This window comes from Cherax quadricarinatus, chromosome 20 (genome assembly GCF_038502225.1).
Source record: "Cherax quadricarinatus isolate ZL_2023a chromosome 20, ASM3850222v1, whole genome shotgun sequence".
Lineage (NCBI taxonomy): Eukaryota > Metazoa > Arthropoda > Malacostraca > Decapoda > Parastacidae > Cherax > Cherax quadricarinatus.
In genome coordinates this window covers 43,976,632-43,992,470 of record NC_091311.1, presented here as the reverse complement: position 1 = coordinate 43,992,470, position 15,839 = coordinate 43,976,632, and positions in this window count along the sequence as shown.

Genomic DNA, 15,839 nt, shown 5'->3' with positions numbered 1-15,839 from the left:
TTACTCAGATTACAATAGTTTCAATAGTAAATATTGAAATTATATTATGGGAATATAACATTGTGAGTTGTTGAAAGTAGTTTACAGTATGAGAATGCTACAATTGGGTGTAAGGCAGTAATGTTATAAGTAAGTAAGTAAGTTTATTCAGGTATACACAAATACAGTTACATAGAATTATCATACATAGCAGCATATGTGTAGAGAACCTGTTTTGGGTAGGTATTTATACTACAAGGTAGTTTTAATCAATGTATGAACTTTGGGTGTCACGTTTTGAAGTTTTAAGATTTAGGTAATTGGGAGATTTTTTGGTAAAGTTAAATATTGAGTATTTAGTTTAGGGTGGTGTAGCTACCACACAATAGGGCGAAAAGCTAATATGAAGGATTTGGGAGTGATAATGTAATAGAATCTCACTTTCAAAGATCACGATAACGTATCTACCATATCCACTAGGAAAATGATGTTATGGATAATGAGAACCTTCAGAACTAGAGATGCCAAGCCCATGGAGGAACACTGTAGAAGGCCTACTGGCCCATGCGAGGCAGGTCCTTATCAAAACAACCTCTGCCTATGATGGAAATAAATGGTATAAAATACCGACACAATGGCAATATAAACACAAATGCAGTATAATGTGATCCTTTATTGACTACGTTTCGCCCACACAGTGGGCTTTTTCAAGTCACAAACAGAAGACTTATCGCCACAGAAGACAACACTCAATACCGAAGAATCCTGGAATCATCACTTATTTCTGTATCCGACAACTTCAACCAGAATAGTGGCTTCTATAACATAGCTGAACCACTTGCCAAGAAACTTCTTCATCGCTATCCCACATAAGAACACTGTAGAAGGTCTGCTCACAAACTTGTCCAGTCTCCTTTCCAAGCTACCCAAGTTTTTAGACTCTACAACCCAACTCGGTACATCATCAGATGCAGCATTCTTCACCTGACCTCAGCCGGACTATAAATACTCGCGTTCCTTCCACCCCAGGTAGTTCTGTTTGTGACTTGAAAAAGCCCACTGTGTGGGCGAAACGTAGTCAATAAAGGATCACATTATACTGCATTTGTGTTTATATTGCCTCTGCCTATGATGAGGATAGGTAGACGATGAAATCATGTGACTCCTGTGTTGTTGGGTTGGTGCTGCTTAAGTATCATGTGGTGACGTGTACTTAGCTCTGTGAAGACCTGTTTGTGTGCTCTCTGTGAATCTGAACCAGGATGCCCTCTCTTGAGCAGCTTTACCAGCAGCTGAGAGAAGAACTCAGAGTTGCTAAACTGGAGATACGGCGATTAACGGAGGAGAACAAGAGGATTCGTAGTAATCCACCTGTTGTGAGTCCCCAGGTTAAGAGGGTAGCTTGGTCCGTGGCCGGGCAACATGGAACCAAGCTGAAGATTAAGAAAACGGTTGGAGAGGCAGAAACAACGAGAAACCAGAAGACTGCCGTGGAAACTTCCAACTCATTCTCGGTGCTACCTGATGAATGTGAGTGTTCTACTGGGAATGCCACAACGAGCACCAAGGAAGCATTGGCAGACGTGAGTGAGACATCCCTAGAAACCCCAACGAAGACCATCGAGAACGTCATGACGAACTCTACAAGTGGTGTAATGCTACCTGGCGAATGTGAGTCGACTACTCGGAGCATCACTACGGACGACGCCAAGGAAGGTAAAAACATTGTTGTTGTTGGGGATAGCCAAATTAGGTACATGGATAGGGCATTCTGTTTGAAGGATAGGAGTAGGAGGCAGAGAGTATGTTTTCCTGGGGCTGGGATGAAGGATATTGTTAGCCGTCTGGATGACATCATGAGAGGTAATGGGAGCAATCCTATTATCTGTCTCAGTGCTGGAGGCAACGATGTTGGCAGACGTAGGAGTGAGGACCTGATTAGCAGGTATAGGTCAGCAATAGAGATAATTAGGAAGAAGGGTGGGAAACCTGTCATATGTGGCATTTTGCCAAGGAGAGGAGTTGGAAATGAATGGTTGTCCAGAGCAATTGGTGTCAATTGCTGGCTGGACAAATACTGTAAGGAAAATGCTGTAACATTCATTGACAACTGGGACCTCTTCTATGGCAGAAATGACATGTATGCCAGGGATGGGGTTCACTTGTCTAGGTGTGGGGTGGGAGCACTGGCCAACGCAGTGGAGGGAGCTGTTAGGTCTTTAAACTAGGAATAGTTAGTGGTATGGGTTTTGGCGGGAAAACTGTGAAGTCGCAGGGTAGTAACATGAGTACTAGGAGAACTAGTAATAGGCAAAATGAGGAGGATATTGGAAAGCCAGTGGCACTAATTGACAATGACAGTAATAGGTTTAGTGGAATAACAGAAAGGAGCAGGAAGGGTAAAGAGATAGGAGGGTCATTAAATATTTATTACACAAATAGCCGCAGTGCTAGGAATAAGATGGACGAGTTGAGACTAGTTGCTAGTGCAGGTAACATAGATGTATTTGCCATTACTGAGACGTGGTTTAATTCAAAAAGTCGGGACATGCCTGCAGAATGTCACATTCAGGGTTTTAAATTGTTCCAAGTAGATAGAAGTATGGTGAAGGGGGGTGGGGTGGCATTGTATGTCCGAGATCGCTTGAACTGTTGCATAAAAACGGGTATTAAGTCTGAAGTAACACATACAGAGTCTGTTTGGATAGAATTTTCAGAGGGACATGAAAAATTAATTTTAGGTGTGATATCCCGTCCCCCAAATTTAGATAGGGACCAGGGGAGACTACTATGGGAGGAAATTGTTAGGGCCACAAGGCACGATAATGTAGTAATTCTAGGAGACTTTAACTTTAGTCATATTGATTGGAATTTCTTGACTGGGAATTTAGAATCATACGATTTCTTAGAAGTAGTTCAGGATTGTTTTTTGAAGCAGTTTGTGACAGAACCTACAAGGGGTAATAACCTGCTTGACTTAGTTCTGGCAAACAATGAATCCCTTGTTAATAATTTAGAAGTTTCAGAGGAACTGGGTGCTAGCGACCACAAATCAATTACATGTAGAATTGAATGGAAGTATGATAGTAGGGATAACTCAGTAACAGTCCCAGATTTTCGCTTAGCAGATTACGATGGGCTTAGAGAACACTTATCATCTGTTGACTGGGGTAACGAAGAGAGCTATCAATATGACAGTTTTCTGAACACAATACATGCTGCTCAAAGAACGTTTATCCCTTATAAGGAAATTAGATCAAATAGAAATGACGCAAAATGGATGAATAATAGGCTGAAATATCTACTAGGGCATAAGAAAGGAATTTATAGGCGTATCAAAAGAGGCGAGGGTCATCTTATGAATCAGTATATTGACATTAAGAGGGACATTAAAAAGGGGATAAGAAAAGCTAAAAGGGACTATGAAATTAAAGTTGCTAGGGATTCTAAAACTAACCCAAAAAGTTTTTTCCAGGTCTATAGAACAAAAGTCAGAGATAAGATAGGTCCCCTTAAAAATAACTATGGGCATCTTACTGACAAAGAGAATGAAATGTGCTCGATTTTAAATAATTATTTTCTCTCGGTTTTTACACAGGAAGACACTAATAATATTCCGGTAATTAATTTTTATAGTGGATCAGAAGAAGATAAATTATGTAACATCACAGTCACTAGTGAAATGGTTGTGAAGCAGATAGACAAACTGAAGCAAAATAAGTCACCGGGTCCTGATGAGGTTTTTTCAAGGGTTCTAAAGGAATGCAAAATGGAAGTCTGTGAACCATTAACTAATATTTTTAATTTATCTCTTCAAACAGGTGCAGTGTCTGATATGTGGAAGATGGCTAATGTAATTCCTATTTTTAAAACAGGGGACAAGTCGTTACCGTCAAATTACCGCCCAATAAGCCTGACCTCAATTGTAGGCAAATTACTAGAGTCAATAATAGCTGAGATTATAAGAAGCCATCTCGATAAGCATAGCTTGATTAATGATACTCAGCATGGATTCACAAGAGGCCGGTCTTGTCTAACTAATTTATTAACTTTCTTCAGTAAAGCTTTTGAGGCTGTTGACCACGATAAAGAATTTGATATTATTTACTTAGATTTTAGTAAGGCATTTGATAGAGTTCCGCACCAAAGACTGTTGAAGAAAGTAGCAGCTCATGGCATTGGGGGAAGGGTGCTCTCGTGGATCGAATCATGGCTCACAGACAGGAAGCAAAGAGTGTCCATAAATGGGGTTAAATCCGAGTGGGGATCAGTAACAAGTGGCGTTCCACAGGGATCAGTCTTGGGCCCGTTGTTGTTTATAATATATATCAATGATCTTGATAAAGGAATTACTAGTGATATGAGCAAATTCGCCGATGACACGAAGATAGGTAGGATAATTGATTCAAACGTAGATGTTAGGGAACTTCAGGAGGATTTAGACAAACTCTACTCTTGGTCAGAAAAGTGGCAGATGCAGTTCAATGTAGATAAATGCAAGGTTCTGAAGCTCGGGAGTGTCCATAACCCTAGCACTTATAAGTTAAATAATGTAGAACTTAACCATACAGATTGCGAAAAGGACTTGGGGGTTATGGTAAGCAGCAACCTTAAACCAAGACAGCAATGCCTAAGCGTACGTAATAAGGCAAATAGATTACTGGGATTTATATCAAGAAGTGTAAGCAACAGAAGTCCAGAGGTCATACTGCAGCTTTATACATCATTAGTAAGGCCTCACCTAGATTATGCAGCTCAATTCTGGTCTCCATATTACAGAATGGACATAAATTCGTTAGAAAACATTCAGCGTAGGATGACTAAATTAATACATAGCATTAGAAATCTTCCTTATGAAGAAAGACTGAAGACTCTTAAGTTACATTCACTTGTTAGACGAAGAATGAGGGGAGACCTGATCGAAGTGTATAAGTGGAAGATAGGTATTAATAAAGGGGATATTAACAAGGTCTTGAGGATATCTCTCCAAGAGAGAACCCGCAGTAATGGATTTAAATTAGATAAGTTTAGATTTAGAAAGGACATAGGAAAGTATTGGTTTGGAAATAGGGTAGTAGATGAGTGGAACAGTCTACCTAGTTGGGTTATTGAGGCTAGGACTTTGGGTAGTTTCAAATTTAGGTTGGATAAATACATGAGTGGGATGGGTTGGATTTGAGTGGGACTTGCACATCAGAGCTTATTTCTTGGGTAGCATTGAAAATTGGGTAGGTCAAATGTTTGTTAGTGGGATGAATTGTAAAGGACCTGCCTAGTATGGGCCAACAGGCCTGCTGCAGTGTTCCTCCTTTCTTATGTTCTTATGTTCTTATGCCAATGTTTTTTAAATTTTGTAATTTCCAGTGTTGCGTTCTATAGTGTCGGTGACGGCGATTAGTGAGGCTTCTAGGCACCGTCGGCGTCTGAGGTCTGGTTCGGTGAGAACGAGACCTCAGACGCCGACGGTGCCTAGAAGCCTCACTAATCGCCGTCACCGACACTATAGAACGCAACACTGGAAACTACAAAATTTAAAAAACATTGGCATACATGATACTTAAGCAGCACCAACCCAACAACACAGGAGTCACATGATTTCATCGTCTACCCATCCTCATCATAGGCAGAGGTTGTTTTGATAAGGACCTGCCTCGCATGGGCCAGTAGGCCTTCTACAGTGTTCCTCCATTCTTATGTTCTTATGACATTCCTCAGGTCACGTGCGTCACATCTCACTCTCCGCCTATATATATAATGTCTTTCTACCTCTGTATGTTAGAAGTGATCAAGGTCCCAGGACCGAAACGTTTTCTAATAAATATGTTATAGTGTTTGCTTGCGTGTCTTTCTAAACCACCACTGTGGATAAAATACTTTGCCATTTCTTGAACATTTCTGAGTGAGTTGTCTGTAAATTCATTAATTTTATCGCACTCCAGTACATAATGACGCAGGGTGTGACAATAATCCATCTGGCAAAGTTTACATTTCGTTTGGTCTACATCTGGTGGTGGTGATTTAACCTGCCAAAGATACTTGTAACCCAGCCGGAGCCGGGCGGTAGTGACATCCAAGAGTCTGCTTATCTTGTTGGATGCACCATAGACATGTGGCTCCTCCTGCATGATAGAATGATGATAGATGGACTCACTGGTGTCAGTCTCACTAAGTCTTAAGTCAATAAAGTTCAATTGAAGTTCTTTTCGTATTATTGTTCTCAAACTACTAACTGACAAACCAAGATTGTAATCTACTCCCTCTTTGAAAGCATACAGGTTAGCCAGTTTATCAGTTCTATCATGCATCTGAAGACCAATGTGAGATGGAATCCACAGCATGTGCACTCTGACTCCACTGTCCACAATCTTACCAAAAAAGGATTATAACTATAATCATAATTTTTAAAGGGGTGGACCGGTAAGCCGGCGGAAGGCCTCGGTCAGATGACCAAAAGCTCCAACGGAAGGTCATCATCTGACTAAGACCAACGTCAGGAAACACTTGTCCTGTTTCCTGGCGATAAGAGATAAGATAAGATTTTCTTTGGATTTTTAACCCCTGAGGGTTAGCCACCCAGGATAACCCAAGAAAGTCAGTGTGGTCCTCAATCTTGTCCCCCAGGATGCCACCCATACCAGTCGACTAGCACCCAGGTACCTATTTGCTGCTAGGTGAACAGGACAACAGATGTAAGGAAACGTGTCGAAATGTTTCCACCCGCCGGGAATCGAACCCGGGCCCTCCGTGTGTGAAGCGGGAGCTTTAGCCACCAGGCCACCGGTGTAATATAGAAAGCTAGCATCTACTGGACTAGGCTTAAATTATCTCGACTATATACTAGAAAATTAATAGTAGTCTAACATATCTAAATAGGGCTTACTACATATGTTTCAAGTTATAATCTGTTGGACGGTATTGTGCCTATTGTTTACTGAAGTTAAATACCTGCAGGTTCTCATACCTGCAGGTTCTCATCCCTGCAGGTTCTCATACCTGCAGGTTCTCATACCTGCAGGTTCTCATAACTGCAGGTTCTCATACCTGCAGGTTCTCATACCTGCAGGTTCTCATTCAGGTTCTCATACCTGCAGGTTCTCATACCTGCAGGTTCTCATACCTGCAGGTTCTCATACCTGCAGGTTCTCATACCTGCAGGTTCTCATACCTGCAGGTTCTCATACCTGCAGGTTCTCATACCTGCAGGTTCTCATACCTGCAGGTTCTCATACCTGCAGGTTCTCATACCTGCAGGTTCTCATACCTGCAGGTTCTCATACCTGCAGGTTCTCATACCTGCAGGTTCTCATCCCTGCAGGTTCTCATCCCTGCAGGTTCTCATACCTGCAGGTTCTCATACCTGCAGGTTCTCATACCTGCAGGTTCTCATACCTGCAGGTTCTCATCCCTGCAGGTTCTCATACCTGCAGGTTCTCATACCTGCAGGTTCTCATACCTGCAGGTTCTCATACCTGCAGGTTCTCATCCCTGCAGGTTCTCATACCTTCAGGTTCTCATACCTGCAGGTTCTCATACCTGCAGGTTCTCATACCTGCAGGTTCTCATACCTTCAGGTTCTCATACCTGCAGGTTCTCATACCTGCAGGTTCTCATCCCAAGTATGCTGCCAATGTTAAATCTTTGAAAATGATATATTTCTCTTACATAAGATCAACAGTTGATTACGTTGCGCTCTTTGTTGCTCTTGTGTAAGACTGGTAGCCTGGAGTAAGTTTATTCAGGTATACATAAATACAGTTACATAGATTATCGTACATAGCAACATATGTGTAGAGAACCTGGGATAACCCAAAAAAAGTCAGTGACTTACTTCCATTGGAGGGCTGGAAAAATTGTAAATAATAATAATAATAATAATAATAATAATAATAATAATAATAATAATAATAATAATAATAATAATAATAATAATAATATCTTTATTTCTACAAGTACATGTACAAGGTATACAGTCCTAGCTGACATCACTGACATACTACTATACAGAAAGCCGCTTGTTATGCTGAGCATTTCGGGCAAATTAGGTCAGTTTTGTTCCAGGATGCGACCCACACCAGTCCACTAACACCCCAGTACTTATTTTATACTGATGGGTGAACATAGACACCCGGTGTAAGGAAACACGCCCACTATTTCTGCCCTCGCCGGGAATCGAACCCGGACTTTCGCGTGAAGCGAGTTTAGCCACCAGGTCACGGGGCACCATGGCAATGAGGATCTTCCTAAGACCTAGAATGTCCCTATACTGCCAAAATTCTAAAGAGGTGTAAGGTCACACCGGTTGCTAGGACTTGCTAATCACACAAGGTAATAGTTACCTGGAGGTTATTCCGGGGATCAACGCCCCCGCGGCCCGGTCCATGACCAGGCCTCCCGGTGGATCAGGGCCTGATCAACCAGGCTGTTACTGCTGGCCGCACGCAGTCCAACGTACGAGCCACAGCCCGGCTGATCCGGCACTGACTTTAGGTATCTGTCCAGCTCTCTCTTGAAGGCAGCCAGGGGTTTATTGGTAATTCCCCTAATGCTTGATGGGAGGCTGTTGAACAGTCTTGGGCCCCGGACACTTATGGTGTTTTCTCTTAGTGTACCAATGGCGCCCCTACTTTTAATTGGGGGCATTTTGCATCGCCTGCCCAGTCTTTTACTTTCGTAGGTGTATTATTAATTCAGACACATGTTAGGGTTATACTATGAATGTGTAATCAGGGGTAAATGTTATGGCGCTAGAACGTCACTAACGAGTGTTGGTAATAAGAGGGGCCACCACAGCAGCAAGTGTCTTATAAACATCACAAGTTTGTTGATACACCGCTCTGCCACTGAGGAATTTTTGGACAATGTTGCAGCTTCCAACAGAAGGTCAGAGGACAAACAACATACGTACGTGTGTGTGTGTGTGTGTGTGTGTGTGTGTGTGTGTGTGTGTGTGTGTGTGTGTGTGTGTGTGTGTGTGTGTGTGTGTGTGTGTGTGTGTGTGTGTGTGTGTGTGTGTGTGTGTGTGTGTGTGTGTGTGTGTGTGTATGCGTACACAAACAAAACGACAGTTTGAAGACTATTTGATATCTAAGGTCAAAACGGAACCTAAGTTATTTCACAGCTACATAAGAAAAAAAAAAAAGACAACTTTGAAGGACCAGGCGATAATACTGAAAAGGATGGGATGCTAGCAGAAAATGAAAGAAGGCCAGTAGGCCTTCTGCAGTGTTCCTCCATTATTATGGTCTTAAAGATTCAAGCAGGTCTTTCAAAGAAAAAATGGAGAGTTGCCAGATCAACAGGTGATCGTAGATCGCAGATGCAGTTCAATGTAGATAAATGCAAGGTTCTGAAGCTTGGGAGTGCCCATAACCCTAGTACTTATAAATTAAATAATGTAGAACTTAGCCATACAGATTGCGAAAAGGACTTGGGGGTTATGGTGAGCAGCAACCTTGGTTTAGAAAGACACGTAAGCAAACACTATAACATATTTATTAGAAAACGTTTCGGTCCTGGGACCTTGATCACTTCTAACATACAGAGGTAGAAAGACATTATATATATAGGCGGAGAGTGAGATGTGACGCACGTGACCTCAGGTCACGTGCGTCAACAAACAGGCTGTATCCCACCGAGGCAGGGTGGCCCAAAAAGAAAACGAAAGTTTCTCTTTTTAAATTTAGTAATTTATACAGGAGAAGGGGTTACAACACACACAGCTTACGGAGGAAGAATTCTGTTCTATCAACTTTTCTGTACTCGACTGAAGAAGCCTACTGTGTAGGCGAAACGTTTCGAAATAAAGATACCTAACTGTTGCATATGTGTCTTACCTAACAATCTGTCGGTATTTTATACCATTTTAATGTTCATTCTGTCAGACACTGCAACACAAGGGTATCTTGGTACAGACCATCAACTTCGACAACCTCTACTAGTGAGAACGGCTGGGTTTGAGAGGGACCTGCCCTCCCAAAGCAACCTACGTCTCACCTCCTGGCACTATATAAGGCTCCATCCTGTCACTTCAACTTCATATTGTTTCAGACAACGGAACAATGCTCTTCTCCAGACTGAGGGACTGACCACCTCAAAACTTTAAGGGTGATGGACTGATTACATCGTCTTCAAGTATCTTCTGCTTCTATCAACTTTTCTGTACTCGACTGAAGAAGCCTACTGTGTAGGCGAAACGTTTCGAAATAAAGATACCTAACTGTTGCATATGTGTCTTACCTAACAATCTGTCGGTATTTTATACCATTTTAATGTTCATTCTGTCAGACACTGCAACACAAGGGTATCTTGGTACAGACCATCAACTTCGACAACCTCTACTAGTGAGAACGGCTGGGTTTGAGAGGGACCTGCCCTCCCAAAGCAACCTACGTCTCACCTCCTGGCACTATATAAGGCTCCATCCTGTCACTTCAACTTCATATTGTTTCAGACAACGGAACAATGCTCTTCTCCAGACTGAGGGACTGACCACCTCAAAACTTTAAGGGTGATGGACTGATTACATCGTCTTCAAGTATCTTCTGCTTCTATCAACTTTTCTGTACTCGACTGAAGAAGCCTACTGTGTAGGCGAAACGTTTCGAAATAAAGATACCTAACTGTTGCATATGTGTCTTACCTAACAATCTGTCGGTATTTTATACCATTTTAATGTTCATTCTGTCAGACACTGCAACACAAGGGTATCTTGGTACAGACCATCAACTTCGACAACCTCTACTAGTGAGAACGGCTGGGTTTGAGAGGGACCTGCCCTCCCAAAGCAACCTACGTCTCACCTCCTGGCACTATATAAGGCTCCATCCTGTCACTTCAACTTCATATTGTTTCAGACAACGGAACAATGCTCTTCTCCAGACTGAGGGACTGACCACCTCAAAACTTTAAGGGTGATGGACTGATTACATCGTCTTCAAGTATCTTCTGCTTCTATCAACTTTTCTGTACTCGACTGAAGAAGCCTACTGTGTAGGCGAAACGTTTCGAAATAAAGATACCTAACTGTTGCATATGTGTCTTACCTAACAATCTGTCGGTATTTTATACCATTTTAATGTTCATTCTGTCAGACACTGCAACACAAGGGTATCTTGGTACAGACCATCAACTTCGACAACCTCTACTAGTGAGAACGGCTGGGTTTGAGAGGGACCTGCCCTCCCAAAGCAACCTACGTCTCACCTCCTGGCACTATATAAGGCTCCATCCTGTCACTTCAACTTCATATTGTTTCAGACAACGGAACAATGCTCTTCTCCAGACTGAGGGACTGACCACCTCAAAACTTTAAGGGTGATGGACTGATTACATCGTCTTCAAGTATCTTCTGCTTCTATCAACTTTTCTGTACTCGACTGAAGAAGCCTACTGTGTAGGCGAAACGTTTCGAAATAAAGATACCTAACTGTTGCATATGTGTCTTACCTAACAATCTGTCGGTATTTTATACCATTTTAATGTTCATTCTGTCAGACACTGCAACACAAGGGTATCTTGGTACAGACCATCAACTTCGACAACCTCTACTAGTGAGAACGGCTGGGTTTGAGAGGGACCTGCCCTCCCAAAGCAACCTACGTCTCACCTCCTGGCACTATATAAGGCTCCATCCTGTCACTTCAACTTCATATTGTTTCAGACAACGGAACAATGCTCTTCTCCAGACTGAGGGACTGACCACCTCAAAACTTTAAGGGTGATGGACTGATTACATCGTCTTCAAGTATCTTCTGCTTCTATCAACTTTTCTGTACTCGACTGAAGAAGCCTACTGTGTAGGCGAAACGTTTCGAAATAAAGATACCTAACTGTTGCATATGTGTCTTACCTAACAATCTGTCGGTATTTTATACCATTTTAATGTTCATTCTGTCAGACACTGCAACACAAGGGTATCTTGGTACAGACCATCAACTTCGACAACCTCTACTAGTGAGAACGGCTGGGTTTGAGAGGGACCTGCCCTCCCAAAGCAACCTACGTCTCACCTCCTGGCACTATATAAGGCTCCATCCTGTCACTTCAACTTCATATTGTTTCAGACAACGGAACAATGCTCTTCTCCAGACTGAGGGACTGACCACCTCAAAACTTTAAGGGTGATGGACTGATTACATCGTCTTCAAGTATCTTCTGCTTCTATCAACTTTTCTGTACTCGACTGAAGAAGCCTACTGTGTAGGCGAAACGTTTCGAAATAAAGATACCTAACTGTTGCATATGTGTCTTACCTAACAATCTGTCGGTATTTTATACCATTTTAATGTTCATTCTGTCAGACACTGCAACACAAGGGTATCTTGGTACAGACCATCAACTTCGACAACCTCTACTAGTGAGAACGGCTGGGTTTGAGAGGGACCTGCCCTCCCAAAGCAACCTACGTCTCACCTCCTGGCACTATATAAGGCTCCATCCTGTCACTTCAACTTCATATTGTTTCAGACAACGGAACAATGCTCTTCTCCAGACTGAGGGACTGACCACCTCAAAACTTTAAGGGTGATGGACTGATTACATCGTCTTCAAGTATCTTCTGCTTCTATCAACTTTTCTGTACTCGACTGAAGAAGCCTACTGTGTAGGCGAAACGTTTCGAAATAAAGATACCTAACTGTTGCATATGTGTCTTACCTAACAATCTGTCGGTATTTTATACCATTTTAATGTTCATTCTGTCAGACACTGCAACACAAGGGTATCTTGGTACAGACCATCAACTTCGACAACCTCTACTAGTGAGAACGGCTGGGTTTGAGAGGGACCTGCCCTCCCAAAGCAACCTACGTCTCACCTCCTGGCACTATATAAGGCTCCATCCTGTCACTTCAACTTCATATTGTTTCAGACAACGGAACAATGCTCTTCTCCAGACTGAGGGACTGACCACCTCAAAACTTTAAGGGTGATGGACTGATTACATCGTCTTCAAGTATCTTCTGCTTCTATCAACTTTTCTGTACTCGACTGAAGAAGCCTACTGTGTAGGCGAAACGTTTCGAAATAAAGATACCTAACTGTTGCATATGTGTCTTACCTAACAATCTGTCGGTATTTTATACCATTTTAATGTTCATTCTGTCAGACACTGCAACACAAGGGTATCTTGGTACAGACCATCAACTTCGACAACCTCTACTAGTGAGAACGGCTGGGTTTGAGAGGGACCTGCCCTCCCAAAGCAACCTACGTCTCACCTCCTGGCACTATATAAGGCTCCATCCTGTCACTTCAACTTCATATTGTTTCAGACAACGGAACAATGCTCTTCTCCAGACTGAGGGACTGACCACCTCAAAACTTTAAGGGTGATGGACTGATTACATCGTCTTCAAGTATCTTCTGCTTCTATCAACTTTTCTGTACTCGACTGAAGAAGCCTACTGTGTAGGCGAAACGTTTCGAAATAAAGATACCTAACTGTTGCATATGTGTCTTACCTAACAATCTGTCGGTATTTTATACCATTTTAATGTTCATGCTCTTCTGGGGTCTAAATGTCGACTTGTTTTATTGGTGTGACAGTCACCTGACATGTATTTTTGTGACCCAGCCAAGGGTGCCGGTACTGTGGCAGACCACAACAACAGTCACCACACACGTGGACGTATCAGTGGTTCATTACTTCGTAATTTGTTCATGACTGTAACCATGTATAGGAATGAAGCTGATTCATTACCTTTGTAACTTGCCATGATTGTGACCAGATCTACCTGGAGTTCATTACCTTTGTAACTAGTTCAGCTATCATAACTTTGGGGTCCAGTCACTGGACCCATTATGTACCTTTGTAATCTTTTGACTACCGCCCACAGGATGGGTATGGGGTGCATAAAGATATTAAACTAAAGTGTGTGTGTGTGTGTGTGTGTGTGTGTGTGTGTGTGTGTGTGTGTGTGTGTGTGTGTGTGTGTGTGTGTGTGTGTGTGTGTGTGTGTATGTGTGGTGTGTGTGACTCAACAATCAATATTTGCACCAATAACTCATTACAGTTGTGACCGGGTGTGGAAGTGTGAATTGCTCATTACTCTATAATTTGTTCATGATTGTAGCCATGTATAAACGTAAGTAACCATTCTACAGAATTCATTACCTTTGTAACTTGTGAGCTCATTACCTTTGTACCTAGTTCAGCTATCAAAACTTTGGGGGCCCAGTCCCTGGACCCATTACGTACCTCTGTAATCTGTAAATACCTTTGTAACTTGTCATGATTGTGACCAGACTTACCTGGAGTTCATTACCTTTGTAAATTGTGAGTTCATTACCTTTGTAAATTGTGAGTTCATTACCTTTGTAAATTGAGTTCATTACCTCTGTAACTTGCTCAGCTATCAAAACTTTGGAGTCCAGTCCCTGGACCAATTATGTACCTCTGTAATCTTTTGACTACCGCCCACAGGATGGGTATGGGGTGCATAATAAACATATTAAACTAACACTGGATGCCAGTACTGTGGTAGACCACAACAACAGTCACCACTGGGTGCCAGTACTGTGGTAGACCACAACAACAGTCACCACTGGGTGCCAGTACTGTAGTAGGCCACAACAACAGTCACCACTGGTTGCCAGTACTGTAGTAGGCCACAACAACAGTCACCACTGGGTGCCAGTACTGTGGTAGACCACAACAACAGTCACCACTGGGTGCCAGTACTGTGGTAGACCACAACAACAGTCACCACTGTTTGCCAGTACTGTGGTAGACAACAACAGTCACCACTGGGTGCCAGTACTGTGGTAGACAACAACAGTCACCACTGGGTGCCAGTACTGTGGTAGACCACAACAACAGTCACCACTGGGTGCCAGTACTGTAATAGACCACAACAACAGTCACCACTGGGTGCCAGTACTGTGGTAGACAACAACAGTCACCACTGGGTGCCAGTACTGTGGTAGACAACAGTCACCACTGGGTGCCAGTACTGTGGTAGACAACAACAGTCACCACTGGGTGCCAGTACTGTGGTAGACAACAACAGTCACCACTGGGTGCCAGTACTGTGGTAGACAACAACAGTCACCACTGGGTGCCAGTACTGTGGTAGACAACAACAGTCACCACTGGGTGCCAGTACTGTGGTAGACAACAACAGTCACCACTGGGTGCCACTACTGTGGTAGTAGACAACAACAGTCACCACTGGGTGCCAGTACTGTGGTAGACAACAACAGTCACCACTGGCTTATCCATAAAAGAATGCATTAAAATAAAACAAATAGATTATTCATTTAATTTATTTCACCAAAATATATAAAAGACATGAATGATTTTCGCTTGATTAAAATTTTAGTAAAAAACAAAATGCGCGAATAATTTTAATATTCAATATTACTATTACTGTAGCATATGCAGGTCTTATTGTTGATTTAGATACTGTACAGAGTATATATACCTAGAGAAGTGTATCTCACAGTATGGGTTTACTTTAATCAGTATTTTAGATATAAGAACGAACATAAGAACGAAGGAACACTGCAGAAGGCCTACTGGCCCATGCGAGGCAGGTCCAAGTCTCCTACCGGCTTAAGCCAATGCCCCAACCTAGTCAGGTCAGGTCACATTGACTTAAGGGAGGAACACGGCAACCGACCTGGTAGCACAAGCTATCAGGTCTAACTCACACCCACCCACATCTACTCATGTATTTATCCAACCTATTTTTAAAGCTACACAACGTTCTGGCCTCTATAACGGTACTTGGGAGTTTGTTCCACTCATCCACAACTCTATTACCAAACCAGTACTTTCCTATATCCTTCCTGAATCTGAATTTTTCCAACTTAAAACCATTGCTGCGAGTCCTGTCTAGGCTAGATATTTTCAGCACACT